Genomic DNA, 15007 nt, shown 5'->3' with positions numbered 1-15007 from the left:
AGATATAGAACCATTTGTAAATTTGATAAATAAAGAAAAAGCTGCTCATCCTGGGGCAGTCGCTAACCACTTTGCCTAAGCAGGTAAATGCCAAATCTTCTCCGTGGTCTTGGGAAGGGAATTCTTGTTGCCTTTCTAGAAAAACAGCTAGAAACCAAGGTAGGGATGAAAATATGGGCGTCTACCATTATATTACTGCCATCCTTAAAATAAGACAAGCACTAGTCTCAGAGCATCATCAGATGAACATTTTATAGCATGCTCGTTACTGGGCACTCACAGATTTTCACAGGTCCTTTTCACGATGCTGTCCGCCTTCTGTGCACCTCCTGCACCTTCTGGTTGTTTTCCCATTTTAAAAAAAAAGACCCTGGGAAATCCGATTTTTTTCTCCTACACTGAAATGTGCCGCCATTTCCTGCTGTATGCAGGGAAAGTAGCACAATCAAAATGACTCACTGAATGGGCCACCTGGTCATTGTTTACTTCCTCTTTCTTCAGCATGTGGGACAGAAGCACGAGGCAAAGCGACGGGAGGGAAATGCAATCCCCCGCTGCCCCATCTGAAGAAACTCTCAATAGGGTTTTAAATGCCATGACCAGGCAATGCCTTTATCCAGACCAATCAAAAGTGCATATAATTGTGAGCAAACTTTCAATTTCTCGAGATCTGTTCATCAAACTTGATGTTACAGAAAGTGCAGGGGTTGGGGAGAAAGAGGAAGAAGGAATAAAAACCTGATACCATGAAGTCTGCATGGACAGAGAATCTTAAGCTGAAGTGGAGGAGATCTAAACTTAATTGGGATAGGCTTTACTAAGTATTATGCATATTTCATGTTAGGTCAGGATTTTATTCCTTCTTTCTCCCCTTGTGCAACATCTTTCCTGATGATGATATCTGGAGATTTCAAAAGCTTTCTCACAATTTTATGGGTGTGGGTGGAGTTTGCCCAAATAAAGGTATCGCTTGTCTGTGGACTTTGGAAGGTTTCTTATGGATCAACATGGCTTCTTTTATTTTAGGATTTAAAACATGTAGTCTACCTTATCCCTCTCAGAGTGTCATCAGACAGGGGAAAATCATGTTTCCTGACCGTTGCTTTCCCCCCGCTTCTGTCTCACGATACTCCTTCTTTCTTCATACAGGGGAAGAAAGAGGAAGTAAACAATGATCACATGGTCCATTCAGTGGGAGTTTTTATTGCGCTGCTTTTCCTGCACAGAGCAGGAAATGGCGGCATATTTCGTTTCCAAAAAAAACCCCAAATTGATTTACCAGGGTATTATTTGTGGTAGAAGGAATACCAGAAGGGGCAGGAGATGCATGGAAGGCAGACGTCATCATCAAAAGGCCCACAAAAAACCATCAGTGGGCTGTAACGCACACTCTATAAAACACTCATCTCATGACCATCTCAATTAAGGTCTATGTAAACATTTATTATCTGGCCACTGGAAGTGGCATCCCACTCCCCCACCCCCTAATTGTTTTAGGGCATAACCCTATGTATGTTTAGACAGGAAGAAAATGTCCTAAAACTCCCAACATGTCCCAGCCAGCATAGCTAGGACATGCTGGGAGCTGTAGGACTATTTCCTGTCTAAATATACATAGGATTACACGTTTAGTATGTCCAATATTATAGGCTTTGCTGCAAGGGTCAAAAAAAGCTTGCTGTTGCTTACTTAGAAGAGGCAATGGTGATGAACAGGAGGAGTCCCAATTCATTCCTTACTGTATGCCTGGTTCCCCTTCTCTGTGTGAATTGTTTACAGACCAACGGAATGTCCCCCATATGCCCCCATATGTTTGCCTTGGTGTTATCATTTTATAATAAAATTAATAAACACTTTTTTTTAAGGAATTGTGTTTTGTTTTTCCAATATGTTGGGCTGTTTGACTGGCTGAAGTTTTATTTCTTCAGTTTATGAATAAATAAACTTCTCTGATCCAGTAATTTGAAAATGGTTGGCATTCTTTTTGGTGTAATTGGTAGATGGAAGCAAAATAATTATGTTTTTGCAATATAACTGATACATTCAACATAAGGCTTCTGATTTAATAGCCAACATGTTCTCTTTAAGTGGCTGCTTAAGGGAAAAGCAGGCTAAAACTTAATAATAATAATAACAATAATAATAATAATATACAACTGTAATAGCATTTTTATTTCTTTGGTTATACCTGAGCTACCACAAAGACCATTTGTTTTATAGTTAACATTGAATATGCAGTGTGTCTAACAGGATGTAGGTAGGTAATAGAGAGGGTGGGGAGTGAGAAACAAATTATTTCTGTTTGTCGCTTTTGTTGTTGTGCATAAATAAATTAAGGTTAATTGAGATGGAGCGCAGGTATGTATTTTATTACACTTCTAGATACACACTCGAAGGACTGCTTGATAGTCAAGGCTAATGTTAAACTCTTCTTAATTAGCATTGCTGCCCCTGATTTTTGCTGCTTCGTCTTTTCTTTCTTTTTCTTTCTTTTTCTGCTAGAGAAGAATGTGATGCGTTTCAGTTTTAAAATGTTCCGATATATGATGGAGGTGAAGAAGTGATCTGGTAACTGAATGACTTTCCTGGCAGGAGAGAATCTGACAGGATGGCATTTTACTAATTAAGAAGCGTGCTGGACTAACCAGATGGGAGGAATGCAGATTGGAACTTTTAAAAAAAAGACCGAAATGAAACAAACAAAAACTAAAATGAAATCAAACTAAAATATCCGAACAGTTATAATGTAGGCGCTTAGGATATATTGGAAAGGGGTCGTCGAACGGCTAGAGCAAGACTCAAAAGCTCTGGAAAGAGACAGAGAAATGCTACACAAAATCAGAAGGCAAATAGGAGTAGGAGAAGAAACTTGCCTATTGGGAAGAGTGATCCATCCTCGATGACGATTGATGGTCACGGATCCCCTTGCTGGATAAGGTTCCATGTATAGATGTCGCATAGGGCAAAACCTTCCATCCAGCTCACTGGGCTGCTTTAAATTGTAACCCATGATGGATTGGCTCATAAAAGCTGGTTGCTGAACATGCCTGTCAAGGAAGAGACTGAATCCAGACATCACCTTTAGCCATCCCTGATCCTGATTGGTGATATCAATGCTGACGGATACCTCAAAAGCTTACATGCTTACACCACACACACACACACACACACACAACCTCCAAACACTACCTCTTGATATCCAGATGCTTTTGACTACAGTTCCCAGAATTTCTGAACATTAGCCATGCTACCTGGGGCTGATGGGAGTTGAAGTCCAAAACACCTGAAGTAGGGTGACCATATGAAAAGGAGGACAGGGCTCTTGTGTCTTTAACAGTTGCTTAGGAAAGGGAATTTCAGCAGGTGTCATTTGTATATATGGAGAACCTGGTGAAATTCCCTCTTCATCACCACAGTTAAAGTGCAGGAGCTATACTAGAGTGACCAGATTTAAAAGAGGGCAGGGCACCTGCAGCTTTAACTGTTGTGATGAAGAGGGAATTTCACCAGGTTCTCCATATATACAAATGACACCTGCTGAAATTCCCTTTTCAGTACAACTGTTAAAGATACAGGAGCCCTGTCCTCCTTTTCAGATGGTCACCCTACCTGAAGAGCATTACATTGGGAAACGATACACTACAGAAAATATCACCTTTTAACAGAAGTGAACAGAACTCCGCCCCCCTCCACTAGAAGACAGTTCCCCCTGCAGCATATCTCTCCAGCACCTTTGTGTAATATCCATATTGTTGTGATAGGATTGAGACTAGCACCTGAGGCACAATAGCCTGATCCTGTGCTGGTTTACTCAGGAGAAAGTCCTAGTAAATTCAGTCGGACTAAGTCTGCAACCCACATTTAAGTATGTCACTACATTAAGGGAAAGCATATTGTTTTACCTGAGCTGCTGTGCTTCCTGGTTATTTTGCACAATTGATATGGGCTGCATTACACGGGAGGAGAAGGGTGATAGGGCAGAAGTTCCTGCTGCTTCCTGGGGCTCCTTTAACAGCAGACACATTGGAATTGAGGGAGTGCCTCCCTCCCTCCCTGGCATGTGTGCAAAGGAGTAGGGTGGGTGCGTGAATCTTGTTTATGTCTTCTATAAGTCTGTAACCCTCAGCACATTTACATGGGAGTAAGCCCCACTGAGCACAATGGGACTTACTTCTGAGTAGACACATGGGAACTATTAGCACAAACCAACAGAAAGAAGAAAAAGAATGAAAAAGAATCACACTGGATTTAAACCTAGCACATGTTCTTCTACCTCCCCATGGCATACTTACTGGGGTGTAAGCCCCATTGAACTTAAAGGGCTGCTCTTGGTGGGGTGGGGGATCAAATCTGTCTCCCTTTGTTGCAGGAAAGCATTTTGCCCTCTTTTCCCTCCAGTAGCAGGGGAAGTCCTTCCTCGTTGTTCATAGCGCAATGCCAGCTTTACACTACTGATTTCGTGCCATAAAGGGTTTATTCCAGCTTATCTCTGATCTTTTTTTAAAAAAGAATAGGGGAGAAACCACAGGAGACATCCTGTTTGTTGACAACATCATGAAATTGACCCACAAACTTCTGAGTGGCCAATCAGAAGCATGCTATAAATAGCTCTTCAAGAGAAGCCCTGAATCTCAATGGTCTCCAAGGACTTTCTTCTGAGCAGACATACAAAGGGTTGTGCTGCTAATCCCCAAGAAGTGTATTTAGGATAGAAAGCTTGTTTACTGTTTTGTTGGAGTGGGGTGAGGGAACTAGTGCAGATGGCTATGTGCTACTTCTAGTATCAAGGCATATATACACCAGTTGCTGGGGAACATGGGTGGGAGGGTGCTCCTGCACTCGTCTTCTGCTTGTGGGTCCCTGGGCGACAGCTGCTTGGTCACTGTATGAACAGAGTGCTGGACTAGCTGGAGCCTTGGTCTGATCCAGCACTGCTCCTCTTGTGTTCTTAATAGAGATGCAGCCTTAAGTCACTCCCATTGCCCCTTCATTAATGAGTCACAGAATTGTAAGACTGGGAGGGACTCATGGGCCATTTCACGTCCAATTACCTACACTACCACATGCCCCTTCTTGCCTCCACAGCAGGGGTGTTGAAACTCCTTTAGCTCGAGAGCTGAATTCATTTTGGAGAAGCTCTCGGGGGGGCAGGGGGGGTGAGGTGTGCATTGCAGCGGTAGGTGGGGCTGGAGGCCATCAGGGTAGGGAAGGCAAAGCCAAAAGGGGCAGGCTTAAAGCTCTTTTGCTTAAAGCTCTTCTTGCCAGTAACTCAACCTTAGGAGAGGCATTTAAAACTTCTGGCAGGGCGAAGTGCTGTGGAAAAGCTGGGAAACAAGCAAATTTCGTCCTCACCTTCTGAAGAACTCAATAGCCATGATGGGTGGGGAGAATGGGAGGCATTTTTTGTTTTTGTTTTATTGTGAATATCAACAAAACAGAACAGAAAATACATCATGAAAATAAAAGCGAGGGGGCGAAACACATTACATATATAGCAATATCGTCATTTTTCCATCATGTGTACTGTTCATTAAAAAAAGAAGAAAAGAATGGGAGTTGAAGTCCAATGCATCTAGAGGGCACCAGGTTGGGGAAGTCTTGTATAGTAGGGTGACTGTGAAAAGGAGAACAGGGCTCCTGTGTCTTTAACAGTTGTATAGAAAAGGGAATTTCATCAGGCGTCATTTGTATGCATGCAGCACCTGGTGAAATCCCCTTTTCATCACAACAGTTAAAGCTGCAGGAGCCCTGCCCTCTTGACCAGACATGAAAGAGGGCGGGGCTCCTGAAGCTGTAACTGTTGTGATGGAGAGGGAATTTCACCAAGTGCTGCATGCATACAAATGACACCTGATGAAATCTCCTTTTCTATGCCCTGCCCTCCTTTCCATATGGTCACCTTAGGTATAGATAATTCTGAGCATGGTCTTACTCACTATAACCAAAACAAAATGGGTTTCAGAAAATTAGTGTAATACAAGGTTCACATGGAGCTACTCACCTTTAGGCAGCTTCCTATGTTCCCATTTCAGAGATACGCTGGTGCACGGGACTTACATCAAGTTCTAAAGCTCTCTAAGGGGTGGAAATGGAGCATAAGATTGCACACCCTAATAGTCTGAAATATTTTTCACATTTGATATCATTTCAATTGTATTCATGTGCCCGGTGCCTGTCCGTTTCCCTAGTGCATGGCTGTCGAGCCTGTTTCAGCCCAACGGGCCACGTTCTATTTCACAGATGCTCTCAGGAGCCACATTCCAGTGACGGGTGGGACCAAAAGGCCAAAGGGGTGGGCCCCAAATTCCAAAACTTCCCATACATTTTAGCTTAAAGCTCTTTAACTTTTAGGAGAGATATTTTTTAGGGTGACCATATTTGGGAAGCCAAAAAAAGAGAGCACCTAGTGGTGGAGGGGAGAAAGTGGCTTTCGGGGGCCTCCGGAAAGCACAGCACAGCATCCCTCCCCCCCGCCACCTTAAAGGCTCCAATTGGAGCGGAGGAACGGAAAGTGTGTCATTCCCGTTCCCCTTCCACTGCTCCAATTGAGGCCTTTAAGGTGGCGGGGGGAACAGTGGGGTGGTGGGTGGGAGAGAGCACTTTGGGGGGCCTTCAGAAAGCATGTTATTCCACCCCCCACCCCCACCGCCATGCTAATGGCCATAAATGGGAAAGCATGTCATTCCAGGATATTATAGAAAATTACAGAAAATCCTCCCTGACACCCAGAATAGAACAAAAACCAGGACAACTCCGAAGAAATCCTGGCAGTTGTTCACCCTAAATTTTTCAACTTTTTAGAATGGGAAAAAATCACGCAAAACGTGGCAAGATACTGAATGATTGGTGGTTGGAGAAAAGGAAAACTTCAGGGAACTGGATTTGGCCCCCAAATCTGAGGTTCTGCAGTCCGGTACTAAAAATTGTGACCTGATCCTTACTATCTTTACTTGGATGTAAGTTCCATGGTTTTCAGTGAAATTTAGGTAAGATCTACACTATTGCTTTATAACGGTTTACTTTCAAGTGTGTGTGCCTAGGAATGCACCTCCAAAGAGATGACCTTTGACAAGAATGGGAGAATTTGCTTAATATCCTAAATCATATTTCACATTCAACAGTTTCAGAAATGGCAAGGAAATTGAAACCATTTCTGATGAGTGCCGTTTCCTGAAATATAAGTGTTTATTTATTCTTAACTGCTTTCAGTATTTGAACCTGTAGACTTTGAAGTATGAAAGCTAGAGATACACCTTCTTTCATCCTCCCCCACCCCCACAATTCTTAGCTCTTCTAAAAGATAACAAAATCAGAAATTGTCAGATGATCCATCCTCTGTGCGACAAGTTAAAAAATGCTTTTGGATCTCTGACTAGTAGGCAGCCAACAGAGAATGGGTACAGTGTTAGAAGAACAGGTGTGTTTTCACTTGGAGGAAGCAGCAAGATACATGAAAATGACTTAGCAGCTGGTGAGCAAAAGAAATTGAATGTGTGCCAGGCAAACTGGTGTGTGTGTGTGTGTGTGTTTGTGAGAGAGAGAGAGAGAGAGAGAGAGAGAGATATTTTCCTTTACCGAGGGCTTGTCCAGATGGCATCTTCCCCTATGGCTGGTTTAAACCGGAAATGGGGGCGGGAAAAGTACTGCAATAAATAGGTAGCATTGAGCTCATTGCTTTTGCTCCTTTTGGTTTTTGCCACCCATACTGAACCTAGCCATTTGGACCAACAGGTGCCCATGCCTTACAGGTAACATGTGCAATGATGGAATTATTCTCCACTGAAAGCTAAATATCATGACGGCCTAAAAGCAAAGAGCAGGCGTTAATGCAAACATCGCTATTGCAAATAATCATAACATTTTAAGAGGATAAAACCTAAATAATAGACAAAATGATCATGCTGTAAGGCAGTGTTTCACTGCAATATATTGTACTTTGTTATTTATTAATTGTTTGCTATTGGGCAGTATAGAAAATAATAATAATAATAATAATAATAATAATAATAATAATAATAATAATAATAATAATAATAATAATGCCTGAAGGCTACTGGAGGCTTCCAATCAAGTGCAACTCTCTGCTTCTCTCTCTCTGTCTCTCTCTGCAGTAGCTGCTCACTTTTAGCACTGACTTCCTAGCTTTGCTTGTCATTTGCTTTAGTGGTGGGCTGGCTACTGGAGAAGGCTTTGGGGCTTGCCAGTTGTAACAGGTTGGAAGTGGGAGGTGTGGGTGGCCGTCCTGGTTTGGTCCCAGCTCCTCATGAGTAAACGCGAGGAGCCGGGAACTGGGCATGGGGCACGGAGCTCTTCAGGTGCTCCTTGCCCATCGGGGTGGGGAGGGGAGCAGGATCATGTTTTTTTTTAACCTTTTAATTTTCTCTGGAGTGCGAGTGCGTGTTTTTTTTAAAAAAAATGGCCGCCGCAACAGGCGCGATGCCTGGGATGTCACGCAGCCCATGTGGACTGAGGGGGAGGATTTCACAATTAGCATATTGCGAGATCCTCCCCCTCCCCTCCCCTGGTGTAGACATGCCCTAAGAGGCAAAGGGTAATTGGATTGTCTAACTGCAACGGTGCCCTCTGCAAGCACTGGAGGTGGAGGGAAAATTGAATGTGCCATGATTGCTTAACGAGAGAGCCACATGGGCCTGCACTGGGAGCGTTTGCAGCACTCAGTAGAGCAGAGCAGTCTCCCAGTGATGAGAGAAAACCTCCATCCTAATCCAAGGACCCAGAGAAGCCTTGCTTGGATGATGTGGACTTGAGGGGGAGATAAACTAAAAGACCTTCAGATGAGTCTAGTGGACAGTGCTGCTGGTGGACCAGGGGGCAAGAAGATACGCCCCCATGGCCCAGGAAAGGGCCCGAAGTGGCCTTCGTAGTAATGCCTGAAGCCAAAATGGCTCCTGCTTGAAAAATAGTGATGATTAAGCAATCAAATAAAACAACAACAACACAGCAACACTCTTACATAAAGATAGACAGATCAGTCTATTTCCGGTCCATGTCTGCATGAAAATCCATGTATAAAGATGTATTTAAATGCACATTTTTAACATATTTCCCCACAAAAAATGAAATTCTGAACATATTTCATTGACACATTTGCATATATAAACATATTTTACAGTAAAATATGCATTTAAATGGATTTTAGTTTCTTTCTTTTTTTTAGCTGTAGCACAAATTTTGCAGAAGTGCAAATCCAATGGATAATTAATTATGTTTTGATTTGTACATTAATCTAAGAAATGAAGATCAGGTCAGCTCACATCAGAATTCACAAAAACAGAGATTTTCCAGCCTCCCTACTCCTGACCCCACTAGTCTCGTACTATTTTGGATGTTTGGGCTCTTATATTCATAGACGCAACCGTAAAACTCTCCTTACCATTTCTGAATCTACTTAGTAAAAAATAGTAGCCACAGTCCATCCCTGTGTGCTCATTGAAGGACTCAGGCAGCTCCTACGCAACCCTTGCCTGTCTCTTCCTAGCTTCCAGGAAGCTCTCCTGGTAAGCTGAAGGCATTTATTCATTCAATGCATTTATAAACCGCCCTTCAAGCACTTGCTTGTCAAGATGATAAATAACAAGAAGAACATATCAACGGCAAGGCCAGCAATTAAAATCAGCATTTTAAAATGGTTCAAGCTTGGAGAGCTCACAAAGTCTTGGAGAACTAAAAGCTTGGAGCCCAAAATGTAGCAAAGTGGTCCCTAGGCATCTCTGGGGAAAGGGTTCGACAAATAGATGCCACCACTGAAAAGACTTTTCCCTGGTATCCACCTCCCACATCTCAGATCTCAACACACGGGCAGGTCCAAAGCTCTGTAGCACAGGAACAGGCAGCCTGTGGCCCTCCAGATGTTTTGGTCTACAACTCCTATGATCCCTCAGCATTGACTATGCTGGCTAGGGCTGACAGAAGTTGTAAGACAAAACGTTGGGCACACAAGTTTCCCACCACTATTATTTATTTATTTATTTATTTTATTACATTTATATACCGCCCCACAGCCGAAGCTCTCTGGGCGGTTTACAACATTAAAAATAGTAAACATTAAAAGTATACAATTTTTTTTTAAAAAAACAAACAAACAGAGTTTAAAGGTCAACACCGAAAACTTGAATTATGCTCAGAAACTGGCTGACAACCACTTGAACTGCTGGTGAAATATGATCCCAATGCCCCCATCCCAGCTGTATCCTGAGCTTCTAAGCAGTCTTCAAAGGTAGCCCCACATATAAAGAATGACAGTAATCCTGGGAGGGAGGGAGGGGTCGGGAATCCTCTTCTAGCTGGGGATTCTGCAACCCAAGGAATGGAGGATTGCAAGACACACACAGGCCAGGACTTATAGCCACACACCTACATTTCCTGGTCTGCAAGTGATGGGACTGAATCATGACCATTTTTAATTTAATTTAATTTTCTGGCATGTCTCAAGGATGGTAAAAACTGCACATCCCAGTCCCAGTCAATCATCTCTACCCTCCCCTCCCCAGAGTTACAGTGCCACAAATCAACACTGATCCTAAGGTATTAGCCGTGCAGAACTGCTGCGGGTATAATTTGGAATTTCAAAGCAGCGACAGCTCTGTGCTACAGAAAGCACGAAAAGCACTTACTCGACAGTCGGCAAACCCTCTGTCCAGAATCACCTAATTATATAAAAGCCCTAATTCCCCCTGATTGCTGTTTTATTTCCTCTGCATCTAAGAATGAAATGTGGAAATTGCATGATGACTATTTCAGAAAGAAAGTGATTAACTTTATAATAATGAATCTGACTGGAATGGGAAAACAGCTTGAGGAGTTTCTGAGCTATTTTCTCCCCGCACCCTCCCCCCCCCCCCCGGCCCCGAAACAGTTGTGACTGTGCAGCTGGGTAAACCATACGCCTAGTAAAAAAATCTAGCATGCAGAGAAATTCTTCTGAAGTTATTCTGTGGTTCAGCCCTATATCAACTGCAAAGCACATTACTTTGTTGCGCCAAGCCAAAACAACCTCACTGAAAGGTGACATCGACATCCACTGAAAGGCTTTGACCAGAGAATATGAAATATCCTCATGGCAGTTTTCCATGCAATGAGTTCATTGTACTGGCACTACGTGCTTGGAGTGTGGGGCACTCTTTAGTGACTCATTCTGGAAGAGTTGGAGTACTGTCCTAGATACTTTACTTTGTATTTAGCTTATTTTATCACAGATAATAGATATCAATGTAGATATTTATAAAGAAGCCATTAGGCAGTATCCAATGGAGCTGCTGGTTCTCTTGAGCTCACTTAAGTGACTGCTTGTGCAGCGAGCCTTTTGAGGGTCTACAAATAATCCCGGAAATAAGCGGAAGTACTCATTTCCAGATTGGGACAAATCAGCAGGATTCCCTTCTTCAAGCTCTGTTGACCTGGAAACAAACACTTCTATTCATTTTGGGTTACTTTTAGAACCACAAAAAACCCTTTGCTTGAGCAGTTGTGCCTGCAGGCGCACAGATACAATCCCTTGTGTCAAACCGTTATTAGCCCATCATGGTAATGCTATATCCCTCTTGCACATTTATAACTCGCACGGCACACAATGGGCTTGTTCACATGGGCAAAATAAAGCACACTCATGACTGGCCACTGGACAGCTAGAATGCCCCTCTCTGTGCTGCCATAGTTCAGACCTGGCACCTGGAAAGCAACACCAAGAAGAAGCCACTTTTAGCTTGCCATAGAGATCAGGCTGTTGGACAGAAAGCAGGCCAGCCCTGACTGTTTCAATGGCTACACTTTTGTCATATTGCAGGACCAGACACTCTTGCAGAATCACCAGGCCCAGGGTGGAAATTGCCATATCCTAGAGGCCCACCACCAAAGAGCCAAACGTTGCTATTTTCCAGACCCTAAATCCGCAAAAGAATTGCAGGGTTGGGCTGCCTGCCAAGTGAGACAATTGCCAATAAGCCCGATGATCTGGTTGCAATCAAATAGACAGGAAAAAGCAGTAACCACTCAAAAATCTTGAAGAAACAGATTTTTCATGTTTAAACAATTCCAAAGGAGGACTTGTTCTATGCCCAACAATATAAAGAGCAGGAGCATTGTCTGACTTTGAAAGGCCACAAAAAATGTCTAATACATCCAAATACTGTGTATCTGAACAGATAGGTCTGGGTTTGCATTCAGGTGCTCTTGTTGAAGAAGGCTTGTTTGAGAAAACAGTGTGAAATGTGGCTTTTTAAAATTTATTTATACACACACAAAGACACACAGAGAGAGACTTCCATTCTAATCCTTTTATAATTTAGGGTTCATTACCCACGCACGCACATACATTAAAGGAGAAGTACCACTGCCAGTGAGGTCTAATTCACCCACCTACAAATCATCATCACTTGACAGCTGCAATGTCACAGCTGGATTTGTATGCGTGAACAAAGCATCACACACATTTAATGGCCTCTTTACCCCAACGTAAATGCACAGATTTGCGTTTCAGGATACACGATGCAGCCGCCCATTCACCGCAGGGCCGGGTTTTTGACATGATAATGTGCATATTAGTAGTTGCGATTTACCGCGACTTTTGGATCAACGTCCGAGTTTGCACCGCATTATAGTTATGTGTCCTTGGGGGAGTTAAATCACATTTTGACACGTGGGCATAACTTTGAGGGCAGAACAAAGTGATTGGCCGATTTCCCGCCTTCCCTTCTATTGTGTCCTATGTTTGGTTTCCAGTTTGCTTACAAGGATGCATTCAGTACAAATGTATACTTGAAACCTCCATTTTGCAGTTTGATATGGGCAGCATCACAGTCATATTTCACTGTGATGCTGCCCATATCAAACTGGAGTATGGGCAGCATCACTCTCGGTAGGCACCGAGAGTAGGCACCCGGAGGATGCCTACTCTGGAGTAGGCATCCTCCGGGTGCCTACTCCGACAGAGGCTTGGAGTGTGGCAACGAGGGATAGGGCCTTTTCGGTGGTGGCCCCCAGACTGTGGAATGATCTCCCTGATAAGGCTCGCCTGGCACCAACGCTACTATCTTTCCGGCGCCAGGTTAAGACTTTCCTCTTTGCCCGGGCATATGGCGGCACATCCTAATTACCCACATGTTTAGTTTTTAATTGGTTTTTAATGCTCTATGTGTGTATGTACTGCGTTTTAGAGTTTTAAATTTTGTATACTTGTTTTTATCTCAATTTTAGAATTTCTGTAAACCGCCCAGAGAGCCCTGGCTATGGGAGCGGTATATAAGTATAATAAATAAATAAATAAAATAATAAATAAATATTAGAAGTAAACCGAACTAATTCTCAACCCATGTGCAGATATAATAATATTTCTTGCTTCCTCTGACTATTGTATGAACCAGATGAAGCGTAGGATATTTCTTGCAGAAATACATGTCACAAACAATGAACCTGTCAGATAAGATGTGTACATGTACACACACCTGCCATGTATGTGGGGCGGTGGGGAGGGGAGGGATGTCAGATTGATTCATGTAGCACATCTGATCCCAGTGAGGTACATCACACTTGGAACTTGGTTTCGATGGCCCCACACAAATGCAATGCAGATAGGACTTATGATGGCAATAGTCTCTGATGGAACATCATATGTTTGATTTCAGGGAAGTCCTTGCAGTGTCAAGTTTGCATTAAACCACTGACTTAAACTGAGATCACGAGAAACTCATGTGCAGCATGACATCAGAGCTGATTCATATATTATCTTAAAGCAGGTAAGTATGGAGTACAGTTATAAGTAATGCCTGTGGTGTGACTCATACCCCCTTCCATGGTAGTGTGTGTGTGTGTGTGTGTGTGTGTGTGTGTGTGTGTGTGTGTGTGTGAGAGAGAGAGAGAGAGAGAGAGAGAGAGAGAGAGAGAGAATAGCTGTGCTGCTTTTTCCTCTGGCCCATTTCAAAAATATTAGATAAACTGTGCTTCTACAAGTTAGAAGGCATGCACTCATCTTGCAAAGGTCTGCTTGCACGGAAACTAAAACTTGACTAGTCCCAGGATAAGGATGGGAGATGCCTTGTTCTAATTCCATTTCGGCAGCAAGTCCAGCTAATATCTTAAGGCTCAGCATGGGAACTTGAAGAATAAAACTGACAGGTGGATTCTCCACCCTCGGCTTACCTTCACACTAATTCATTTTTGCTCCTATGAAAGCCTCCGCTTCACAGGCTAAGCAATGATAGCACTGTCTTTATTTAAAACATTTATATATCACTTTTCGTAAAGAGATTTCAAGGTGGTCTACAAATAAATGACAAGAACAACAGTATATAAGCACAGTAGAGACCCGGTTTGCACACAATGGCCAACATGGTCGGAGTTTTAACCCAATAATAAACGAAAGGTTAAAACTCTGGGTTCTTTCTCTTCCCCCCTTCCCCCAACAACCCAGAGTGCTGGGCTTGGATGGCAAAGCAAACAACCCAGGAACTAAGTGTTTCTGGGTTGTTTGCTAAACTGGATGTAAATCAGAAGTGGCAAATAGTTGGGACGCAGCAGCCTGCTCGCTTGTTCATGGCCCTGCCAACCAAACCTATGGGTTGCCATTACTTGCGAACTGGCTCTAAATGTCAGAAAGTTTTAAATACTTTTGGGTGAATGAAAAAACTTTTGTCTGAGACCTAAAAGCCAAGTTTATATTTGTTCATTCAATATGGCCCTCTTGCATTGGCTGCCTATATGTTTCCGACCCCAATTCAAGGTGCTGGTTTTAACCTATAAAGCCTTACACGACTTGGGACCAAAATACCTGACGGAACGCCTCTCCCAACATGAACCTACCCGTACACTGCGCTCAACATCTAAGGTCCTCCTCTGAGTGCCTACTCCGAGGGAAGCTCGGAAGATGGCAACAAGGGAGAGGGCCTTTTCAGTGGTGGCCCCCTAATTATGGAATGATCTCCCTGATGTTGGCCTAGCGCCAACATTATTATCCTTTTGGCTCCAGGTCAAGACATTTCTCTTCTCCCAGGTA

Source organism: Elgaria multicarinata, chromosome 2 (genome assembly GCF_023053635.1).
Source record: "Elgaria multicarinata webbii isolate HBS135686 ecotype San Diego chromosome 2, rElgMul1.1.pri, whole genome shotgun sequence".
NCBI lineage: Eukaryota > Metazoa > Chordata > Lepidosauria > Squamata > Anguidae > Elgaria > Elgaria multicarinata.
The sequence above is the reverse complement of the archived record's forward strand: the minus strand, read 5'-3'. Positions refer to the sequence as shown.